Below are 12,228 nucleotides of genomic sequence, written 5' to 3'. Positions count from 1 at the left end.
TCATTTCTTAAGAACTGCAGTTTTAAATACTCAAGTTTAACAATAGCTAGACCACCAAGAAAGTTGACAGGTATTAGAAGATAGAATATATTCTACAGACTATATTTAAAATGTAGAAATAAAATATAGCCCAGTCATTTGCTACCTGAAGTGTGAGCCAAGAACTAATGGCATAGGCATCACTTGGGAGCTTGTTAGACGCAGAAAGGCCTCACTCAGGACCTACTGAACCAGAATTTGCATTTGACAAAATACCTGGGTGATTTGAAATGCACACTGAAGTTTGAGAAGCACTGATGTAGTGGGTTACTAAGAGATATACTGATTTATCAATCATTTTTCCCCTCTCACATCACTTAATTGACAATATGGCTTTTGAAAACCAGCTTTTAAAAATTGAAGTAGTTTTCCCATCCATAGTAAGGCTCACATTTTTCCTAAGACTCTTCATAAGCCAAGAGAACCCTCTTGGACCCATTCTCTATAGCAACCAGAAAGATCATAAAATTTTAATTGGATCATACAGTTCTCCAGCTCAAAACCCCTCTATAGCTTCTCACTTCTCCTGAAGTAAAATATCAAAACCTTTGCATAATATGCAAGTTCTCGTGCCTTTTCCTTCTCTCCATATTCCATCACCCTGCTTCAGTGTGGGCACCAGCCAAGTTCTTCTGCGCCAGGCTGTTCCCCTCCTGGGAGAGCTGCTTTCCCTTCCCTCTCTTGTCTGGCTGGTATCTACAGATCTTTCAGGACTCAATTTAAATGCTCTTTCCTAATAGAGAACTTCAGTTACGTCCCAGTGGAAACCAGGACCCTTATGCTCTCTCAGAGCTCTGTATATTTTCCTTTGCTGAACCCAGCACAAGTTAAAATTTTATAATTATTTTTTAAGCATAATGTTTGCCTCTACCACACACACACAAAAAAAAGCTGCAGGAGGCTGCGTCTGTTTTAATAATCACTTGTATCCCTGGTATCTAATACAGCAGGCATTTAATGCTCCTCTCCCACCCCCAAGCTTTACTGAAGTATAATTGACAAATAAAATCGTTTAAATTTAAGGCTTACAACAGGATTATTTAATATAAGTATATATTGTTCAATTATTACACTATAGTTAACATATATCACCTCATTTAATTGTCATTTTTGGGGGAGAAGTGGAGTGGTGAGAATATTTAAGGTCTACTCTCTCAGCAAATTTCAGGCATACACTACATACTGTTAACTGTAGTCACCATGCTGTGCATTAGATTCCCAACTTACTCATCTTATAACTGGAAGCTTGACCAATTTCTCCCTATACTTAATGCTTACCAAGATAGCAATCTTCATGCTAATGGCATAGTAATCATTAAACGCACTAAGGTTTATATACTCACTTATGTGCATCCATTTTCCCTGGTAAGCATTTCTGGAAGATACATTCACTCTTTCAAGCTATCAGTGAGCCTAATGAAACTATTCTTAAACTTAATGATTTGAAAGAAAAAATATAGCTTTCCAAAGAGCAATTACGGTAAGGTATGGTGGTACAATTCACACTGGAGAAAAAACAAGATGGCATGGCTTACTGTGCCATACCTATATCCAGGGAAAATGGGAACACCAATACAGTTAAAAGCAACCAATACAAAATGGAAGGATCAGTACAATTTTCCAGTCTCCATTTTCTTTCCTCTCGGTTTTATAATTTCAAGAGAGCCTCTGATCAATGAAAGGCAGCAAACATAATGTAATTTTAAAATAAAAAGTGAATATATTACAGTGGTCAGGAGTTATATAGCTATGAAGCTTTTATTTTTAACTTCTATTTTCTTTATCTGTAAAATGGGAACAATAATAACACTCCTTGACATAACCATAGGCATCTCAAACTTTTATTTTAATCTTTTAACAGCTTTATACCTACCACACAGTTCACCTAGACAATCAATGGTTTTTAGTAAATTTACAGTTTTGCAACCAATACCACCATCCAATTTTAGAATACTCCAATCACCCCTAAAATTCCCTCATGCCTGTCTCTAGTTAATCCTTGCCCCTACCCCCAGCCTCAGACAACCATTTATTGATGTTCTATGTAGTTTTGCCTTTTTTAGAAATTTCATAAAAAAGGAATTATAAAATATACAGCCTTTTGTCTCTGGCTTCTTTCACTTAGCATAATGTCAAACCCAACTCTTAACCCTCAAATCTGTTCTTTCTCCAACCTTCCCCATCTAATAAGGGGTGCTTCTAGTCCAGTCAAAAATTCCCAGGTCAGTCTTAGTATCTTTTTCTACATCCCCACGTTCAATTCATTATTAGTTCATGCCAATGCTTACTACCTCCGAAATGTATTTCGAATCTATCAACTACTTTCCCTCTCCACTGCCACCACCTGAGTCACAGCCACCGTAATACTGCTCTAGCTTCCTGTTTAGCCTTCTCACTTCCTCCTTTGCGTTCCCTAATCTCCATGTAGAACCCTGAGGAATCATTTTAAAAATTAACTAAATTAAATATTTTTGTTGCTAAATACACTTGCTTTCCTGGTGCTTGGTGCCAGGACTGGCTACATAATTTTTAAGGCCAATGAAAAATGAAAATAGGGGTCTCCTTGTTTAAAAATATATTAAGAATTTTTAAATGGTGACAACGGAATTAATCCAAATGTAGGACCCTTCTAAGAATGGGGACTGGTGAGATTACCCAGGTTACATGCCCATAAAGCTGGCATTGCCTAGCACAGGGGAAACTCTCCATAAATATTGCCTAATACCATTTATTCACAAAGGGTCATAATATAAGAATATCCTACGCATGATACTATTAAATTACAACATTCAAGGAAAAAATATATTATTATTATTTTGAAATCCTAAATAACACCTAGGAATCTTTCAATTCAGTCTAATTTGCCTATTTGAGGAACATCCTAAGGTCAAGTTAAGAAGTCACTTGAGGAGAAATTGTATAAAAACAGAGAACTAATCAATCAAACATACATCACAATTTAGACAGGTGGGATATTCAAGGATTTGGTAAAGATGGTGAATGTTTTACCCTTAATAAAATACCTGAAGGCTACCTGAAGTTCGTTTGTGCAAAAAAAATATTTACATACTTTGGTTTGAAAAGATTATCTATGAATCTTAAAGAATAAGTTTTATAAGACCTCCATTCTATCGACCCTCAGGACAAGAAGAAATTATATCATCAAAATATTTTAGAAATATAATCAGTGATTTTAGAGGTCAAAAAGTTAAGAAAAAAGACACTTACCTCTTCTCCCATTTGAGTGCTATTCACTTCTAGTCTTGATTACATTAATACTCTCTTAATATATCATAAAGCTTAAATATTCCAGGAAATTACTTGCAAGATATTACTAAATCTTTCTACATGAAAATGTCCCAAGAGACCTAAATTCTTCTTTGAGAGATAGAATTTGCTTAATTTTCCCTCAGCATGCTGTTATTGTATTGTTACCTAAATCATATCAGTTTTCACAAAATGGGTAGCCTTGTATGGCTGAGGGATTTTTTTTCTAAATGAATTCACTTCAACATATACTAATAACTTTGAGTGAGAAAAAAGCATGGCTTTCTGATCTTTAAATTCTTCTGACAATATAGAAGTTTAGTACATGATATTGATGATATCTCAAGTCACTGGGACAAAGATGAAGTTTTTAATAAATAGTATTGGGACAACTGGATAGCCATTTGGAAAAGAAGATAAAATTAGATCAGTACCTCAGTATAAACAAGAGTAAAGTCCATACAGATCAGAGATCTAAATATAAAAACTAAAAACATATGCAAGTAGTAAAAAAAATCGAATTTTTCTATAACCTGAGTGTTAGGTAAGCCTTCTAACCAGGACTCAAAATCTAAACAAGAGAGACTGATTCATTTGATTATGCAAAAAATAAACATGGAAAAGGTTGCAGTGTGAAAAATACCATAGACAAAGTTGAAAGGCAAATGACACAGTGGGGGAAAATATTGCAACTTATGTCTTGGACAAAGGGCTAATAGCTCTAAAGATATAAATAACAAAAATATTTTAGGACAAAACACTCAAAAATTGAATAGAAGAATGAACATAAGACCTGAACAATTTTTGAAAAGGGATAAACTGGCTCTTAAACATATGAAAGGACATTTACCTTAACCACAATGAGACAAATTCTAATTAAAACTACTTAATATTTTTAAAATTATCAGATTGGCAAAAGTAAAAAGCTTGACAATGAACTCTGTAGATGGAACTCTGGAAGAATAAGCATTCTATCTCTTGATAGAAGTGCAAACTGGTACAACCTATCCGGAGGGAAATAGTTACAGCTAACAAAACTACATATACAGTTATCCTATGATCTAGCAATTACACTTTTAGCAAGATGTCCTGAATATATACCTAAAAATTATGAAAATACCTATGCAACAGATTATTTGTTACAGCATTATTTGTAATTACAAAAGATTGGAAATTACCTAAATGGTGAACTATAGATTGGTTGGATATACTATGATATGTACACATACAGTGGAGTTTTATGAAGCTATAAAAAAATGAAGATCTCTACAAACTGATAAAGAATGATTTCTAATCCTAGAAGTCCTATTATTAGTGCAAAAGGCAAAGTAAAAACTTTTGCTCTAGACCACGTGGAACTAGCCATATCACTATATGTGGGAAAACGCTTTTAGATGCGGGATCAAAGGAGAGCAAGACTAAGGAGAGAAGCAAATGAGGTGAGTCCTGGGATCTCTGGTTTTTCATCTGGAGGCAATTTTCAGGCCATGGAGCAGGAAAAAGGAAATTCCAAGAATAACACAGTGGTCTTGATGAGTTGGGGAATGGAAATTAGAGTTTGGGGAGACTGAGGCAGTTAGAATTTGTGGAACAGAATACCAAAAGGAATGAAGCTACACAAAAAAATCCAGAAATATGAATAAGAATCCCCTTGAGTCTCTGGTTGAATGATAATGTGAGCGTGCATAGACTGACAGCCTTCTGAAGCCGGGCAGAAAACAACTGTCAAAGGAGCTATTGGCTAAAGAATTCCTAGAGCTCACACAGGAATGGGAAATATTTTAATTCTATTCAGCCACAGAGACCTTGCTGAACATTCAGAGCAAAAAAAAGAAGTCACAGTTTAGTAGAAGGGCTAAAGTAGGGCTTAGCCCAAGGCAAAGCTTTTATAGACCTGCCCTAACAAAGCTCAAAAATAGGCCTTGAAAAGATAAACCTGATCAGCAAGTAGATTGCCTTCCAAAACAAACTTTGATACTTCTTTTTTTTATTAGGGTATTATTGATAGACACTCTTATGATGATCTCACATGAAAAAACAATGTGGTCACTACATTCACCCATATTATCATGTCCCCCCCATGCCCCATTGCAGTCACTGTCCATTAGTGTAATAAGATGCCACAGTCACTATTTGCCTTTTCTGTGCTACACTGTCTTTCCCATGATCCCCCTGACACCATTTGATACTTTTTAAAGAAACACAAAACCCAAATATTCAAAAATGTGGATTTTCAATGTCTTCCATCCAATAAAAACATTACTAGACATGCAAATAATCAGCAAATTGTCACCTAAAAGCAGGAAGAAAATCATCACAAGAAATGACAGAAGCGACAATATGAGCAGACAAGGACTTTAAAACAGTTATATTGTAAATGCTCTCAAGGTTTTAAAGAAAAACATGAAGATAATGAGAAAAATGGAGAGAAATAAAAGACGAGAGAAATGGAAAGAAATATAAGAGTGAACTGGAGCTTCTAGAAATGAAAAATATATGAAATGAAAACTTCACTAGATGAGATGAACAGTGCACTAAACACTGAAGAAGAAAAGATTACTGAACATGATAACATAGCACTAGAAAATATCCAAAGTGAAACATACAGAAAAAAGACTGGGAAAATAGAAACAAAACAAAGATGAACAGGGCTTCAGCAACCTATGGAAAATATCAAGTGGTCTAACATAAAATAAAATAGGAGTTCCATAACTGTGTGTGTGTTAAATAATATTTGAATAAATGTAGCCTAAAACTTTCTAAATTTAAAGAACATTATAGACCCACAGAACCATGAAGCTCAATGAACCCCAAGTAAAATAAACATTAAAAAAAAACACCCCAAGGTCCATCACAATCAAATTTCTGAAAACCATTGATAAAAATAAAAACTTAGAAGCAGTCACAAGAAAAGGAACATTAAATACAGGGAATAAAGATAAGAAAGACTGTAGACTTCTCATAAGAAACAAGGCAAAGCAGAAGAGAGAGGAACAATATCTTTAAAATGCTGAAAGAAAATAAATGTTTTCAGCCTAGAATTCTACATGCAGAAAAAGTACCTTTCAAAATTGAAGGTATAATAAATATTTTTTTCAGGTGGACAAAAAACATAAAAATTTGCAACCACCTGATCTATACTGCAAGAAACATTAAAGGAAGTTCTTCAGCCTAAGGGAAAATTAGACCAGAAGGCAATTTAGATTTATGTAAATAAACCAGTGACAGAAATCATAAAAATGTAGATTACATATTTAAGCCTTTGTTTTCTCACTTTTTAATTTCTTTAAAAAATTGATTTAAGCAAAAATAATAACATATGTGGGGCTTTAAATATTGCAGAAGTAGAAAGTGCAACAATAGCACAAAAAAACAGAGGAAGGGAATGGAAGTATAGTGTTAAAAGGTATTTATATGTGAAGTGGTATAATATTATTTTAATTGTATTATATTTATGGTGATGTTAAAGGTATATAGTATAAACCCTAGAATAACTACTTAAAAATTTCAAAGGATAGCTAATATACTAATAACAGAAACAAATGGAATACTAAACAATACTCAATCTAAAGAAAGTCAAGAAAAGATGAAAGAAAAAATAATAGAAGAGATAAGGAGAAATTATAAACAGCAAGATTTAATATCAATATTACATTAATTATAAGTGGTCTGAACATTCCAGTTAAAAACCAGGAATGTATAAAAAAGATCCAACTATGTCCTGCCCACAGAAAATTCACTTTAATTAGAAGGAATGGAAAAAGATATACCATGCAAACACTAATTAAGCTAGAGTGGCTTTATTAATATCAGGAAAAAAAGCAGGATTTGGGAAAGATTAAGAGAGAGAAGAGAGATACCTCAAAATGACAAAAAAGTCAATTTATCAAGTATCAAGATTTAACAATCTTAAATGCCCATTTACCCAAGGAAAATTACAAGGGACAAAGAGGGACTTTGTATGACCAAAGGACAAATCTACTAGGGAGACATAGCCATCTCAAAAGTGTATGTATCAAACAATGTAACATCAAAATGCATAAAGCAAAAATTGGGTGCAATAAGTGAAGGGCATTAAGAGGCACAAAAATGTCAATTATAATATAAATAAGTACGGCATAGAGAATATAATCAATAATATTGTAATACCTACTTACAATAACCAAGTTGTGGAAGCAACATAAGTGTCCATCAATAGATGAATGGATAGAGAAGAAATGATACATATACACAACGGAATATTGAAGCCATAAAAAAAGAAAGAAATTCTGCCATTTGCAACAACATGGATGGACCTAGAGGGTATTTTGCTCAGTGAAATAAACAAGCTGGAGGAAGACAAATACCAAATGATTCACTTATCTGTGGAATATAAAAACAAAGCAAAACAAAGTGAGCAAAATAGCAGTGGACTCACAGACACTGAAAAATGACTGGTGGTTGCCGTCAGGGAAGGGCTGAGGTGGGTGGCTGAGGACAGTGAGGGGGATAAAAGGGCACAAAAATTCTCAATCATAAGTTGGTCACAGGAAGGGTAGTACGGCATGGAGAATATAGCCGATGATTCTGTGACATCTTTCTATGTTGACAGATAGTAACCACACAAGTTGGGGCAAGGATTTAATAATATGGGTAACTGTTGAACTGAAACCAATATACGATTGTGTATCAATGATACTTCAATAAAAAATAAAAATAACTATAATATTGTAGTATCTTTTTATGGTGACAAATAGTAACTATGCTTATTGGGATGAGAATTTAATAATGTAGATAACTGGTGAATCATTACATTGTATACCTGAAACCAACATAATATATTGTATATCAACTATACTTCAATAAAAAATATATGGAAAAAATAAAGCATCTATAAACATTAAAAAAACTGATATAACTGAAAGTTAAAATGGACAAATCCACCATTATTGTTGGAGACTTCAACAATTTGACAACTGATAGAACTACTAACAAGGATATACAGGAAGTGAACGATAATTGATGAAAACTCTTTTTCAACAATTGGTAGAATTACTAATTGGGGTACAGAGGGAGTAAACAGTACCATAAACTAATAGGACCTAATTGACACAGAGCATCCCACCCAACAACAGATACATAATCTTTTCAAGCACCCATGGAATATTCTGACCATATTCAGGGTTAGATAATAAAACTCAATAAATTTAAAAGAATGGAAATCGCACAGAACATATACTTTGACCATACTGGAATTAAACTAAAAATCAGTAACAGAAAGAGACCTGGAAAATGTCCAAACACTTGGGAAGAAAAACACAGTTCTAAGTAATCCATTGGTCAAAGAATAGGTCTCAGAAGAAATTAAAAAATACATTTAACTGAATGAAAATGAAAATACAACATATCAAAATTTGTGGGATGCAACTAAAGCAATTCTTAAAGGGAAATGCATAGCGCTAAAGATAACAGGTCTGAAATGAATAAACTATGATCCCACCTCAAGAAACTAGAAAAAGAAAAGCAAAATAAACACAAAGCAAGAAGCAGAAAAACAATAAATACTAGAGCAGAGATCAATTAAATTGAACTCCTAGGCATATATCCAGGAGAAATTAAAACATATGTTCATAAAAAAGCTTGTAGCAAATAGAGTCTGAAAGTATATCAGTGGTTGCCTGGGGCTGAGAGTGGGTGTGGGAATTGACCGTAAACAGACACAAAGGAAATCTTTGGGGTGAAGGAAACGTTCTAAAACTGGACAGTGGGGATGGTTGCACAACAGTACAAATTTATTAAAATTTGTCTAACTCTACCATTTTTATGTAATTATGTTTCAAAAAGCTACTTTAAAAGAAAAATAGGAATCAATAAAATTGGAAACAGGAAAGTAATAGAGAACATCAATGGCCAAAAATGTGGTTCTTTGAAAAGCAGCGTAATTGGTAAATCAATAAATTTACAAACTCTAGCAAGATTGACAGTTCAATATCCACAATGAAACAGGTGGTATCATTACACACCCCACAAATATAAAAGGAACATAAGGGAATACTATGAACAACTGTATGCACATAAACTTGACAATTAGGTGAGAATTGCTCAAAAACAAAAGCAAGCACAACTCACCCAATATGAAATGGATAGTAGCTAGTAGAGAAATCAAATTTGTAGTTTTAAAATTCACAAAAGGAAATCTTCAGGTCCAGATGGTTTCTCCCACTGGAGAATTCTACCAAATTTTTAAAGAAAAATTAACACCATTTATATGCAATCTCTTTCAAAAAGCAGAAGATGAGAGAACACTTCCAATTCATTTTAATAAGTCAATATTACCTTGATATCAAAGCCAGACAAAGACAGCACAAAAAAAGAAAACTACAAACCAAATCCCTCATGCACATATATACAAAACTTCTTGACAAGATACGAGCAAACAGAATTCAGTAAAAATGTCTACTCTCACTATTCTTAGTTAACATAAGACTAGAAGTTCTAGCCAGGGCAATAAGGCTAGGAGAAGAAAGAACAGACACTCAGATTGAAAGGAAGAAATAATGCTGTCCCTAGTTGGAGATAATAGATTATTTACAGAAAATCCCAAGGAATCTACAGGAAAACTCCTAGAACTAACAAGTAACTTCAGCAAGATCATGGGATACAAGATCACAATATAAAAATTAATTGTATTTCTAACTAAGCAAAACAGAGGGAACACAATAGCAGTGGACTCATAGACACCGAGAAGGGAATAGTGGTTATCAAGGGGGAGGAGTTGGGGAGGGTGGTTGGGAGGGAGATTATGATAAAGGGGCACAATAATTAGCAATCATAATTAAGTCGGTCACAGGGATGGTATTACAGCATGGAGAATACAGTTACTGATTCTCTAACATCTTACTACATTGATAGATAGTGACGGCACTAGAGGAGGTGAGGATTTAATAGTATGGGTAACTGTTGAACCACTGTGTTGTATATTTGAAACCAACATAAGATTGTATATCAATGATACTTTAATTTAAAAAATCAACTGTATTTCTATATACTATTCATGAATATGTGGAAATTGAAATTAGAAACCCAAACCCAAAACAATTGTTCAAAAAATGAAATTCCTAGGTTTAACAGGCAAAATATGCACAGAATTCATTAGGCTGAAACTTATAAAATGCTGATAAAAGAAATCAAAGAATATCCAAATAAATGGAGAGGGAGACATACAATATTCATGGATTGGAAGACTCGACATAGTAAAAATATCAGTTTCTCCCCTGTCATTTCCACCCCCATTTTGATCTCTCGGTTTAACATGATTCCTATCAAAATATTAGCAAGATGCTTTTCATAGACAAGCTTATTCTAAAAATGTATCTGTAAAGGCACAGGCCCTAGAATAGCTAAAACTATCTTGAAAAATAAGAATGAAGGAGAAAGAATTACTCTAACCAATTTTAAGACTTAGAATATAGTAATCAAGACAATGTGCTATTGTAACAGAGGTACATAGTTCAATGAAACAAAAGAGAGAACCCAGATATAGACCTATAAAAGTATGGCCAACTGTTTTTCTAAGTCATAAAGATTTATTGGCTCACATAAGTGAAGTCCAAAAGTAAGTAGATGTTATGATTAGTTTGATCCAGGAGCATAAGTATGACATGAAGGACCTGATTTCTTTCCTTCTCTTTATTTAACAATGCTATTCGTCAAGGTATAGCTTCATGCTAAGGCTGCCTGCCTCTTCCTATGGTCTTAACATGGCTGTCACCAATTCCTGCATACTCCCATTTCCTAAAGAATAATGTTCCTCAAGCCTCTGGTACACTCCTTCCTCAAGCTTTGTTTGGCCAACTGATTTTTGAAAAGGATGCAAAAGTCATTCAATGCATGATGGGTAGTCTTTTTAACAAATGGCACCAATGCCATTGGTCACCCATAGACAAAAAATTGACTCAACCTAAATGTAACACCTAATACAAAAACTAACTCAAAATGGACCACAGGTGCCAACATAAAACTTAATACATTTAAACTTTTAAAAGAAAATGCAGGAGAAAAGTCTTCAGGACATGAGGTATGTGAATAGTTCTTAAATATGATACTAAAAGCATGATCCATAAAAGAAAAAAATTAGTAAGTTCTGCTCCATTGAAATGAAAAAAAAATTTGCTTAAGAAGATCCTGTTAAGAGGATAAAAAGGCAAGGTATAAAATGAAGACAATATTTCCAAATATCTGACAAAGGGCAGATATCTATAATGTATAATGACCTCTGAAAATTCAAGAATAATGAAAAATTCCAGCAAATGGGCAAATCACAAAAACATAAAAGATATATAGATGGGAAATAAGCATATGAAAAGATGTTCAATATCATTAATCATTATAGAAATGAAAATTAAAACCACAATGAGATATCATACACCTATTGTAACAGCTAAAATTAAAATAGTGACAATACTAAATGCTGGTGAGAATATGAAAAAACTGGAACTCTCATAAATTGCTGTTGGGAATGCAAAATGTATAGTCCTCTGGAAATAGTTTGCCAATTTCTTATAAAAATAAACATGCTTACTGTATGTTACAGCACTTACACTCCTGGGCATATATGCAAGAGAAATGTAAACTTATATCACAGGAACTTCTTTACAATGTTCACATCACCTTTATTTGTAATAGCCCCCAAGTGGGAAAAACCCAAATATCACCAGGTAAAAGGCTAAAGTAACTATGGTTTATCCATACAGTAGACCACTACTCAATAATAAAAAGAAACAAACTGCTGATATCAGCAACAACATTGACAGATCTCAAGGGCATTATGCTGAATGGAAAAAAGAACAATCTAAAAGCCACATATAAGGTATCATTTATATAATGCTTCCAAAATGACAAAATTAAGAAATGATGAATAGATTGCCAGAGGTTAGGGCAATA

The 12,228-nt window shown here is 33.6% G+C and overlaps 1 protein-coding gene across 18 annotated transcripts in view; it reads right to left on the bottom strand.

The window, feature by feature from the left end:
• LOC108392751 (protocadherin gamma-C4) overlaps positions 1-12,228 on the bottom strand; it is a 153,965-nt gene that overhangs the window by 33,125 nt on the left and 108,612 nt on the right. The gene's annotated exons all lie outside the window — the stretch shown is intronic.

The sequence above is a fragment of the Manis javanica genome, chromosome 14, assembly GCF_040802235.1.
Source record: "Manis javanica isolate MJ-LG chromosome 14, MJ_LKY, whole genome shotgun sequence".
NCBI classification, from domain to species: domain Eukaryota; kingdom Metazoa; phylum Chordata; class Mammalia; order Pholidota; family Manidae; genus Manis; species Manis javanica.
This window is presented reverse-complemented; position numbering and strand designations above follow the sequence as displayed.